This window comes from Nicotiana tabacum, chromosome 16, assembly GCF_000715075.1.
Source record: "Nicotiana tabacum cultivar K326 chromosome 16, ASM71507v2, whole genome shotgun sequence".
Classification (NCBI taxonomy): Eukaryota; Viridiplantae; Streptophyta; class Magnoliopsida; order Solanales; family Solanaceae; genus Nicotiana; species Nicotiana tabacum.
Genome location: NC_134095.1, coordinates 35,971,872 through 35,984,425, shown reverse-complemented (window position 1 = coordinate 35,984,425; position 12,554 = coordinate 35,971,872). Strand labels below are relative to the sequence as shown.

Here is a 12,554-nt window from a genome sequence, read left to right as displayed (position 1 = left end):
GTGCCATTGGACTTCCAAAAGGGTACTGCTTGTAACCGATGACATTAACCTGTTCATCACTTTGGTTGATAGCTTGGCATTCAAGATGATTTCCTCCACACATATCACAAGTCTCAGTCTACTTTGGTTGTTGTGTATTCACCTAAAAAGATTCAAAGTTTTGTGCCAAGGAAACAATCTGTTGTGTTAGTGTATTTAGAGCATCTACCTGATTTACCGTAGCAGCCTTCATGATGATTACATGCTCAGATGGCCATTGGATGACATTCTCAGAAATCTCATTCAATAATTGCAATGCTTCTTCTGTAGTTTTACCCATTACGGAACCTCCTGCGGCTGCATCAATCACATTTCTAGAAGAGAGTTTTAACCCGTGATAAAAAAAATACAACTGCATATTTCAGGAATGTCATGATGTGGACATTTTCTCAGCATTGCTTTTAATCTTTTCCATGATTGATAAACCGACTCAGTGTCATTTTGCAAAAAATTAGATATATCTTGTCTTAACTTTGTTGTTTTAGCAGGAGAAAAATATTTGTTTAAAAATTTCTGAGACATCTGGCCCCATGTGGTAATAGACCCTTGAGGCAAACTTCGCAACAAAGTCTTGGCATCTCCTTTTAAATAAAAAGGAAATAGCCTTAACTTGATAGCTTCAGGAGGTACTCCATTATACTTAGCAGTTTCAACAAGTTTCAAAAAATCAATCAAATGACTATGTGGATCTTCGCTTGAATCTCCTGTAAAGATACAAGATTGTTGAATTGTTTGAATCAGGCCAGTCCTGATTTAAAAGTTGTTAGCTGTTACTGGGGGTTTCCTAACACTAGATTCACAGTTGAAGCGGTCAGGTCTAGCATAATCCCTCAGGATTCTATTTGCTGGTCTTGGCACCACTTCATCAAACTGCTCATCTACATGGACTTGTGGTGGGATTTCTTGTGGGTTGTCGTCATCACCTAGTTGATGCTCCATTTCGTTGCAGGTTACGTTTTGAGAAGAAGATGCGTGTTCTTTCCTGCGCAATCGAAGAGATCTTTCAACTTCAGAATGGTAACTCACCAGCTCTTTCGTAGAAGAACGGATAATAAACTACTTGAAATTCTTAAAGTAAAGAAAATTAAACTCTTTTTTTTTCTTAGTTCCTAGAAAAGAATGGCACTGAAATAAAATATTAGAAGTAAAATCAAAATAATAGTAGTAATTAATTAGTAGCGTGTGGTAATCATAAATAATAATAGTAAAGACGATTACAACAATGAAAGAATAAGGTAGTTATAGGAAAAGAAATGCTACTATTATAAGTATTACTATATAATTACAATAGATATTATATAATATAAAAGAGACGATAACAAATAATAGTACGTTATATTACTATAAAATAGTATTATTATGATATAGGTAAAAACGATAGTTTAAGTATAATACTAAAAGTTATAATACTATTAAATTGATAGCGACACGACGAAAATAATAATAGTAATAATAGTTATACTAATAAGTTCTCAAACTAGTAACAAAATAATTAATCTGAAGTAGATATCTACCAATCCCCCGGCAACGACGCCAAAAATTTGACGAGCGTCTAGAGTATATGAATTTAAACTTGTACTCTGTCAAATTATAATATAGAAAGATGTCGATCCCACAGAGATTGGTTTCTCTATTCTACAAATTGTTCTTGTTTTAATTACTATTTGAGAGAATCGAAAAAGTTGAGTTGAGAGTTAACAAGCAAATAATGAACAAATAAACCGTAGAGAAAAGTATTTTTGGTTTTAACAAATATGATAAAGATGTTGGGATCCTGATTTCACTTGATAATTCTATTAAAAAGCATATATTTATTTTTCAATCTCTATTTCTCATACAATGCATAAATGCCTCCCTCGATTACACTTATATATGATTACTTAAATTGAACAATTAACAGCACTCCTCTCGGTTATACAAATTAATTATCAAGATAGTAATATTAAAGAACCAGAAATATATGTTTGAATTGAAACATGCTCTTTTTTCAAAGTAAGTCCCTTTCGGTTACCTTACTTTTTATAACTTGAATTTTATACTATTCGCCTCTTTCGATTTCAGAATTAGTATAAAATCAAATTATAACACAAAATAGATAGATGTGATTAAATAAATGTCAACACCTATCAACACCACTATTAACCTTATTACCTCTTCCGCCTCTCTCGATTACAAAATGAATAACAGGTTAGTTTGTGGTACAAAGAGAATAGGTGTGACTAAATTAAATAACATCTAACTATAAAAGATGATAAAATTATAAATCGAAAGTTTCAAACCAAATAAGTGAAATTGAAAAATAAACTTTCACTATTATATAGAATTATCAAGATCCATCATTCTCCCAACATAAGATAATTACTCCATACTAGATCTAGTACTGCTAATGAAAATATTCATGCCCATTAAATAAAAAAATAGAAAGAAATATTCAATAAGAATAATTCCGCCTATTTAATTAAAAATAGAAACTAGAGTACTTTCCACCTTGAAATTTATTTAGAACTGAAATGAAAGTGTAGCCACCACCGTGGTCTACGAAGACGATTAAAAACTCAAATAAACTTTATAAGAGGAATGATTTCAAATCTCCCAAATTACTTTTGTAGAGCTTGGCAATGTCCATTTTATAGCCATAAGGTAACTTGATGGTATCCGTTTTGCTTTGTAAGAAACGATTTTTGATTGAAAACGGTTTTCTTGGTTGTAATTTGTTGCAGAATATCTTTCATTTTCCTTTCTTGACATGTTCTGCTTCTTGCTTTTTACTCTGATGTATTTTTTGCTTGAAGTCTTCCTTGACCTTGCACCACTACTTTTGCACTCTTTCCTGCATTATTTAGTTAAATATACGGAAAAGATTTGATAATTTTTATGATTTTACAAGGATAATTATATATTTAAAATCTAGCAAAATGCACTTATCATGTACGAAGATGCGGTACAAACTTTTTACGCATCTCTCTTCACTATTGAGAGGAATCACATTTGTGCGCTAGTAAATGGAGTAGACATTATACTCGACGCCTCAACATTGGGAAGGGTTCTCAAAATTCCATGTGAAGGGATATCCTCAGTCTGTGGTGTAAACTTCAGGAGAGCCATCATGAAGGAGCAAACTATTCAACAGGGGGAACAAGTGCATAAGTGTGACGACCCGACCAGTCGTCTTATGAGTTACCGCTCCGTTTTCACCTATTTTAGCTTATTTACACTTCATTATCCGTGTTTTATGTGATCGGGTTGATTAGTTCGAGTTTGGAGAGATTTGGTAAGAAATGAGATATTTAGTCTCTTTTAAGAAGACTTAAGTTGGAAAAGTCAACTGGATGTTGACTTATGTGTTAGAAGGCTCGGAAGTGAGTTCTGATGGTTCGGTTAGCTTCGGGAGGTGATTCGTGACTTAGGAGCGCGATCGGAATGGGTTTTGGAATTGTAGAGAAGATTTAGGTTTAAATTGGCAAAGTTGATATTTTGGCGGTTCCGGTTGATAGGCGAGATTTTGATATAGGGGTCGAAATGGAATTTCGAGAGTGTCAGTAGCTTCGTTGTGTCATTTGGTATGTGTATACAAAATTTTAGGTCATTCGGACGAGATTTGATAGACTTTTCGATCGAAAGCATAATTTAAGAGTTCTTGGAGTTCTTAGGCTTGAATCCCCTGTTAAATTGTTGATTTGATGTTGTTGTGAGCGTCTCGAGGTTTTGAACAAGTTTGAACGATGTCATGGGATGTGTTGGTACAATTGGCTTGGGAGTTCCGGGTAGGTTCCGAGATGTTTTAGGCCAAAAATCATAGCTGTAGCAGGTCCAGAAGGGTTGCAGGCCTCGGAACTCACCCGCGCGGACCGCACAAAAAGGAGTGCGGCCGCGGTGGTTTTGTGCGGGCCGGGGTGATTTTGTGCGGACCGCGGTGCTTTTGCGCAGACCACGGTGGTTCTGTGCGGACCGCGGAGGCTGAGATCTGAGGGGTACTCTATAAATACGAGGTTTTGGATTTTATTTAATATTTTAACCAAGAGAGCTCGGGTTTTGGCGATTCTTTGAAGGTTTTTCAGGAAATTCATCGGGGTAAGTGATTCTAACTCAGATTTGGCTAGAGTACATGAATCTATCATTGAGTTCATCATTTAATTCATGATTTGGGAAGAAAATTGTGAAACCTTTCAAAAATATAAAATGATGATTTGAAGGACCAAATAGTATCGGAATTGAATAATTTTGGTATGGTTAGACTCGTAATGGTTTGAGGATTCTGAAAATGTAAATTTTACCCGATTCCGAGATGTGGGTCCGGGGCTCGAGTTTTGCTAATTTCGGGATTTTTAATATTTTTCGAATGTTTTCGCTTGGGCTTTGTTCCCTTAGCATATTGTGACATATTCGTTCTGATTTTGGATAGATTCGACGCGCGTGGAGGCCAATTCGAGGGGAAAAGGCGTCGCGAGCTAGAGAATTAGCCGATTCGAGGTGAGTAATGATTGTAAATGATGTCCTGAGGGTTTGAAACCCCGGATTTGCACATCATAGTGCTATATTGAGGTGAGACGCGCTGGATGATGAGCGTGGGGTCTTTTACTACTGGGATTGTGACTTGGTCCATCCCGATTGATGATTTTACCACGTATTTAACTGAAATTTATTTGTTATCATCATGATTTGGGATGATTGCCAAATTTGGGCTTCGTACGAACTATTTGGACCCTTCGGAGATTTTTATCACTGTTTTCCTCACTGCTTGACTTATTATTTGAACTCAGTCCTATTGATATCTACTGTTTTACAAACTCAGCCACTTTTACTTAGATTTGAAACTTAAAATGATATTTCTACATCATGTTTTGGGCTGAGAACTACTGTTTTACTAATGCCCAAGGGGCTTGTGATGATTTTCAGACTGAGTGAGGCCGAGGGACATATATGAGGATATGTTGAGTGATATGAGGCCGAGGGCCTGAGATACTTTATATGACATGAGGTGGATTAAGTGATGTGAGGCCGAGTGCTGAGTGATGATGCCACGAGGTGGCTTGATATAGCGCTTGGGCCGTAAGGGGCCCCTCCGGAGTCTGCACACCCACAGTGAGTGCGAGTACCCATTATGATCTGAGAGTGAGCCCTAGGGGCTGATACTATTCTGAGTGATTGATACTGAGCCCGAGGGGCTGATACTGTACTAAGAGTGAACCCGAGGGGCTGATACTGTTCTAAGCGATTGATACAGTGCCCGAGGGGCAGATTTCTACTCGATATTTACCTGCTAAAATTTCCTGTAATCCTTGTTTTAAAAGGGATTTCATTTGAGTTCTTTACTGATTTACTGCCTTAAGTGATTTTACTGCTTGATATGGAATTGCTTTCTGCCTTTATGTGTTCTCATACTTTCAGCCATTATTTATAATTATTACTCACTGAGTCGGAGTACTCACATTACTCCCTACACCATGTGTGCAGATTCAGGCATCGCAGAGTCCGCTCCTGAGTGCTTATTCTCCCAGTCCAGGCAGTGATTCGGAGACTACGAGGTAGCTATTGGCGTTCGCAGCCCCTTGCCTCCCTTATCTTATAATTTTCATGTTTTTAGAACTATTGTCTCGGATTTAGTGTTCGGTAGACTTGTATCTGGATTTCTTAGTTGTTCATGACTTGTGACACCCCAGTTTGGGCTGTGTCGGGATGGTTTCTGCTGTTATTATCGTTAAATTTCGCAATTTATGGATATTACATTATATTTTATTACCGTTTATGAAAATTAATTGCTTAAAAGAGGTGTTCCATTTTGGTCTGGCTGGCCTTGTCTTCATGAGAGGCGCCATCACGATCGGGTTCAGGAATTGGGTCGTGAAAAGTTGGTATCAGAGCCAAGGTTACTTAGGTCTCACGAGTCATGAGCAGATATAGTGCAGTCTCGTGGATCGGTACGTAGACGTCTGTATTTATCCTCGAGAGGCTGCAGAACCTTAGGAAAAACTTCATATTATTGAAATTCTTGTCGTGCGAACTTGTTGGTCCAAGAACTAAACTTCTGTTATTCCATTCTCTCATAGATGGTGAGGACGCGAGCTACTGGACGAGGTGGACGACCACCAGTGCCACCCACTGAGGCCACTACATGCCGGGGATGCGGTTGTGGATGTGGCAGAGGCAGAGCAGCAAGGGTAGCACCTGTAGATCCACCAGCTGCCCTAGCTCCGGATCAAGCTCCAACTATGGATGCTCCAGCAACACCAGTTCAGGCACCAACTGTGCCCATCGTGATTCCGGGTCTTCAGGAGGCCCTGGCTTAGATCTTATTAGTTTGCGCCGGCCTGGCTTAGGCAGTTTCAGCCGCTACAGCAGCAGGTACTTTATAGGTCGGGGGAGGCAATCAGACCCCCGCTACTCACATACCTGAGCAGGTAGTGCAGGGACTACAGACACCGGGGGTACCTCCAGCCCAGCCGGTTGTGCCAGCTCAGGAGTTCATAGTACCAGTTATGCCAGAGGATGAGTAGTGTCGTCTTGAGAGGTTTGGTAGACTCCAACTCCGTCATTCAGTGGTGCTGAGGGCGAGGATGCCCAGGGTATTCTTGATAAGTGTCAGCGGATGCTCCGTACAACAGGGATTCTTGAGACTAGTGGTGTGGCATTTACCACATTTCAGTTTACTAGGGCTGCCTTCACATGGTGGGAGGCGTATGAGAGGCATAGGCCGGTTGGAGTAGCGCCCCTTATTTGGCAAGAGTTCTCCATTCTCTTCCTGGAGAAGTACGTACCGCAGTCTCGCAGAGAGGAGCTGCGTAGACAGTTTGAGTGGTTGCGATAGAGGGATATGACTGTGTCACAGTATGAGTCGAGATTTGTTGATGTCCTTAACTATCATCTCCGTATTATGATGACTAGATAGAGAGTGTTGGGTGCTACATTCGAGGAGGTGGTTGATATCACTCGCGAGATTGAGACAGTTCGCCGTCAGGATCAGGAGGAAAGGTAGGCCAAGAGGCCTCGAGGATCTGGCAGTTATAGTGGTGCTCCTTCGAGGGGCCAGTTCCAGCATGATAGAGGTTGTTCTTTTAGGCCTACTCAGTCAGCCCGCCCAGGTTATCGTGGGGCATCTTCGGGTCATGGTTATCACGGTACTCAGCAGGGCCAATCATCACTTAGTGCCCTTCCAGCCCAGAGTTCATCTCATGCCCCTTCAGCTCAGGGTTCTTCTATGCCGAATGCATCAGCTGGTTACTCTGGTGCGAGGGGTTCCCTTCAGTCCCCTTCTCCAGCACCTGGGAGTTGTTTTGAGGGTGGAGAGTTTGGACATGTGTGGAGGCAGTGTCCTCATCGTATTGCTAGTTCATCTCAGCAGAGGGGTCAGTCCTCGACTTCTGCTCTAGTTACCTCACCACCCGCCCAGCCAGCTAGGGGTGGAGGTCAGGCAGCCAGGGGTCGCCCCAGAGAGGGAGGTCGATCAGGGGGCGGTCAGGCCCGTTTCTATGCACTTCCAGGTAGGCCAAATGCTATTGCTTTAGATGCTGTCATTACAGGTATTGTTTCAGTCTACCACAGAGATGCCTCTGTATTATTTGATCCCGGTTCCACCTGTTCCTATGTGTCATCATACTTTGCTCGTTATTTGGGTATGCCCCGTGAGTTTCTTGCTTTACCTGTTCATGTATCTACCCCAGTGGGTGATACTGTTGTTGTAGATCGTGTGTACCGGTCATGTGTCATCTACTGCTATTGAGCATGGTGAATTTTGATATCATTTTGGGCATGGATTGACTATCTCCGTGTCGTGCTATTCTAGACTGTCATGCTAAGACAGTCACTTTGGCTATGCCGGGTGTACCGCGGATCGAGTGGCGTGGTGTGACTGATTATGTTCCTAGTAGAGTGATATCTTTCTTGAAGGCCCAACGTATGGTTGGGAAGGGTTGTCTTTCATATCTAGCATTTGTGAGGGATGTTGGAGCTGAGACTCCTAGTATTGATTTTGTCCCAGTTGTGAGGGATTTTCCCGATGTGTTTTCTGCAGACCGGCCGGGCATGCTACCGGACAGGGATATTGATTTTGGTAGTGACCTGGTGCCGGGCACTCAGCCCATTACTATTTCTCCATATCGTATGGCACCAGAAGAGTTGAAGGAATTAAAAGAGCAGCTTCAGGAACTCCTAGATAAGGGGTTCATTCGGCCTAGTGTGTCACCTTGGGGTGCACCGGTTTTGTTTGTGAAGAAGAAGGATGGCACGATGAGAATGTGCATTGATTATAGGCAATTGAACAAAGTAACAATTAAGAATAAGTATCCTTTGCCTCGCATTGATGATTTATTTTATCAGCTTTAGGGAGCAAGAGTGTTCTCCAAGATTGATCTCCATTCCGGTTATCACCAGTTGAAGATCAGGGATTTAGATATTCTTAAGACTGCATTCAAGACCAGATATGGTCATTATGAGTTCCTTGTGATGTCTTTCGGGCTAACCAATGCCCCAGAAGCATTCATGCATTTGATGAACAATGTGTTCCGGCCTTATCTAGATTCGTTCGTTATTGTATTTATTGATGATATTCTTGTGTACTCGCGTAGTCAAGAGGAGCACGCAGAGCATTTGAGAGTTGTGTTGCAGAGATTGAGGGAGGAGAAGCTTTATGCAAAATTCTCCAAGTGTGAGTTTTGGATCAGTTCAGTGGCTTTCTTGGGACACATGGTGTCCAGCGAGGGTATTCAAGTTGATCCAAAGAAGATAGAGGCGGTTCAGAGTTGGCCTAGACTGTCCTCAACCACAAAAATTCGTAGCTTTCTTGGGTTGGCAGGCTATTATCGCTGGTTTGTTTAGGGATTCTCATCCATTGCATCGCCCTTAACCAAGTTGACTCAGAAGGGTGCTCCATTTGTATGGTCGGACGAGTGTGAGGATAGCTTTCGGAGGCTCAAGACAACTTTGACCACAACTCCAGTATTGATTTTGCCATCAGTTTCAGGTTCATATACCGTATACTATGATGCTTCGAGAGTTAGGATTGGTTGTGTAGTGATGTAGGAGGGTAGAGTTATTGCTTATGCTTCTCGTCGGTTGAATCCTCATGAGAAGAACTACCCTATTCATGATTTGGAGTTGGCCACCATAGTTCATGCATTGAAGATTTGGAGGCATTACTTGTATGGCGTATCTTGTGAGGTATTCACTGATCATCGCAGTCTTCAGCATTTGTTCAAGCAGAAAGATCTTAATTTGAGGCAGCAGAGATGGTTAGAGTTGCTTAAGGATTATGATATCACTATATTGTACCATCCGGGAAAGGCCAATATGGTGGCCGATGCTTTGAGTCGAAAGGCAGTGAGTATGGGAAGTTTGGCATACATCCCAGTTGGGGAGAGACCTCTTGCAGTTGATGTTCAGGCATTGGCCAATCGGTTCGTGAGATTAGATATTTCGGAGCCCAGTCGGGTGTTGGCATGTGTGGTTTCTCGGTCTTCCTTATATGATCGCATCAGAGAGCGCCAGTATGATGATCCGCATTTGCTTGTCCTTAAGGACAGAGTTCGGCATAATGATGCCAGATATGTGACCATCGGTGATGATGGTGTGTTGAGGATGCAGGGACGGATTTGTGTGCCCAATATGGATGGGCTTAGAGAGTTGATTCTAGAGGAGGCCCATAGCTCGCGGTATTCTATCCATCCGGGTGCCGTGAAGATGTACCAAGATTTGAGGCAGCACTATTGGTGGAGAATAATGAAGAAAGATATTGTGGGATTTGTAGCTCGGTGTCTCAACTGTCAGCAGGTAAAATATGAGCATCAAAGACCGGGTGGCTTGCTTCAGCAGATGGTTATTCCCGAGTGGAAGTGGGAGAGGATCACTATGGACTTTGTGGTTGGACTTCCTCGGACTTTGAAGAAGTTTGATGCTATTTGGGTGATTGTGGATTGGCTGACCAAGTCCGCGCACTTCATCCCTGTGTGTACTACCTATTCTTCAGAACGATTGGCAGAGATTTATATCCGGGAGATTGTTCGGTTGCATGGTATTCCGGTTTCCATCATCTCAGATAGAGGTACTCAGTTTACTTCCCAGATTTGGAAATCTGTTCAGCAAGAGTTGGGTACTCAGGTGGAGTTGAGCACAACTTTTCATCCTCAGACGGACGGACAGTCCGAGCGTATGATTCAGATATTGGAGGACATGCTGCGTGCTTATGTTATTAACTTTGGAGGTTTATGGGATGAGTTTCTACCGCTTGTAGAGTTTGCTTACAACAACAGCTACTAGTAGACTATTCAGATGGCTCCGTATGAGGCTTTGTACGGGAGGCGGTGTAGATCTCCAGTTGGTTGGTTCAAGCCCAGCGAGGCTAGACTATTGGGGACATATTTGGTTCAGGATGCCTTAGAGAAGGTGAAGGTGATTCAGGAGAGGTTTCGTACAACGCAGTCACATCAGAAGAGTTATGCGGACCGGAAGGTACGAGATGTGTCCTACATGGTCGGTGAGAAGGTCTTGCTGAAGGTTTCACCCATGAAGGGTGTTATGAGGTTTGGGAAGAAAGGGAAGTTGAGTCCGCCTTTCATTGGGCCTTTTGAGGTGCTTTGGAGGATTGGGGAGGTGGCTTATGAGCTTGCTTTTCCACCCAGTTTGTCGAGTGTGCATCCGGTATTTCATGTTTCTATGCTCTGGAAGTATATTGGGGATCCATCTCATGTTTTGGACTTCAGCACGGTTCATTTGGATGATGATTTGACCTATGATGTTGAGCCAGTAGATATTTTGGGTCGTCAGGTTCGGAAGTTGAGGTCAAAGAATATATCTTCAGTGAAAGTGCAGTGGAGAGGTCGGACCGTGGAGGAGGGCTACCTGGGAGGCCGAGCGGGATATGCGGAGCATATATCCTCACCTGTTTGAGGCTTCAGGTATGTTTCTTGACTCGTTTGAGGACGAACATCTGTTTAAGTTGGGGAGGATGTGACGAGCCGGCCAGTCGTCTCATGAGTTACCACTCTATTTTCCCCTATTTTATCTTCTTTACGATTCGTTATCCATGTTTTATGTGATCGGGTTGATTAGTTCGAGTTCAGAGAGGATTTGGTAAGAAATGAGATACTTAGTCTCTTTTAAGAAGGCTTAAGTTGGAAAAGTCAACCGGATGTTGACTTATGTGTTAGAAGGCTCGGAAGTGAGTTCCGATGGTTCGGTTAGCTTCGGGAGGTGATTCGTGACTTAGGAGCGCGATCAGAATGGGTTTTGGAGTTGTAAAGAAGATTTAGTCTTAAATTGGCGAAATTGATATTTTGGCGGTTTCAGTTGATAGGCAAGATTTTGGTATAGGGGTCGGAATGGAATTTCGAGAAGGTCAGTATCTTCATTGTGTCATTTGGGATGTGTGTGCAAAATTTTAGGTCATTCGGACAAGATTTGATAGATTTTTCGATCGAAAGCATAATTTAAGAGTTCTTGGAGTTCTTAGGCTTGACTCCCCTGTTAAATTGGTGATTTGAAGTTGTTGTGAGCGTCCCGAGGTTTTGAACAAGTTTGAACGATGTCATGGGATGTGTTAGTACAATTGGTTTGAAGTTCCGGGAATTCCGGGTAGGTTCCGAGATGTTTTAGGCCGAAAATCATAGCTGTAGCAGGTCTAGAAGGGTTGCAGGCCTCGGAACTCACCTGCGCAAACCGCACAAAAAGAAGTGCGGTCGCGGTATGTGCGGCGCAGACTGCACAAAATGAAGTGCGGCCGCGGTGGTTTTGTTCGGGCCGCGGTGGTTTTGTACAGACCGCGGTGCTTTTGCGCGGACCGTAGTGGTTCTGTGCGGACCGTAGAGGCTGAGATCTGAGGGGTACTCTATAAATACGAGGTTTTGGGTTTTATTTAATAGTTTGACCTAGAGAGCTTGGATTTTGGCAATTTTTTAAGGTATTTCAAGAAATTCATCGGGGTAAGTGATTCTAACTCGGATTTGGCTAGAGTACATGAATCTATCATTGAATTCATGATTTGGGATGGAATTTGGGAAGAAAATTGTGAAACCTTTCAAAAATATAAAATGATGATTTGAAGGACCAAATGGTATCGGAATTGGATAATTTTGGTATGGTTAGACTCGTGAGGGTATGAGGATTCTGAAAATGTAAATTTTACCCGATTTCGAGACGTGGTCCCGGGGCTCGGGTTTTGCTAATTTCGTGATTTTTGATATTTTTCGAATGTTTTCGCTTGGGCTTTGTTCCCTTAGCATATTGTGACGTATTCGTTCTGATTTTGGATAGATTCGATGCGCGTGGAGGCCAATTCGAGGAGCAAAGGCGTCGCGAGCTAGAGAATTAGCCGGTTTGAGGTGAGTAATGATTGTAAATGATGTCCTGAGGGTTTGAAACCCCAGATTTGCACATCGTAGTCTATATTGAGGTGATACCAGCTGAAAGATGAGCGTGGGGTCTTTTACTGCTGGGGATTGTGACTTGGTCCGTCCCGTTTGATGATTTTACTGCATATTTGACTGAAATTTATTTGTTGTTATCATGATTTGTGCTGATTGCCATAT

The 12,554-nt window shown here is 42.2% G+C and overlaps 1 non-coding gene across 1 annotated transcript; it reads left to right on the top strand.

The window, feature by feature from the left end:
* The first annotated feature begins 406 nt into the window (after positions 1-406).
* On the top strand, positions 407-513 carry LOC142171321 (small nucleolar RNA R71). Its single transcript, XR_012700893.1, has one exon. It is a non-coding gene; the product is annotated as a small nucleolar RNA R71 (small nucleolar RNA).
* Positions 514-12,554: the final 12,041 nt, after the last annotated feature.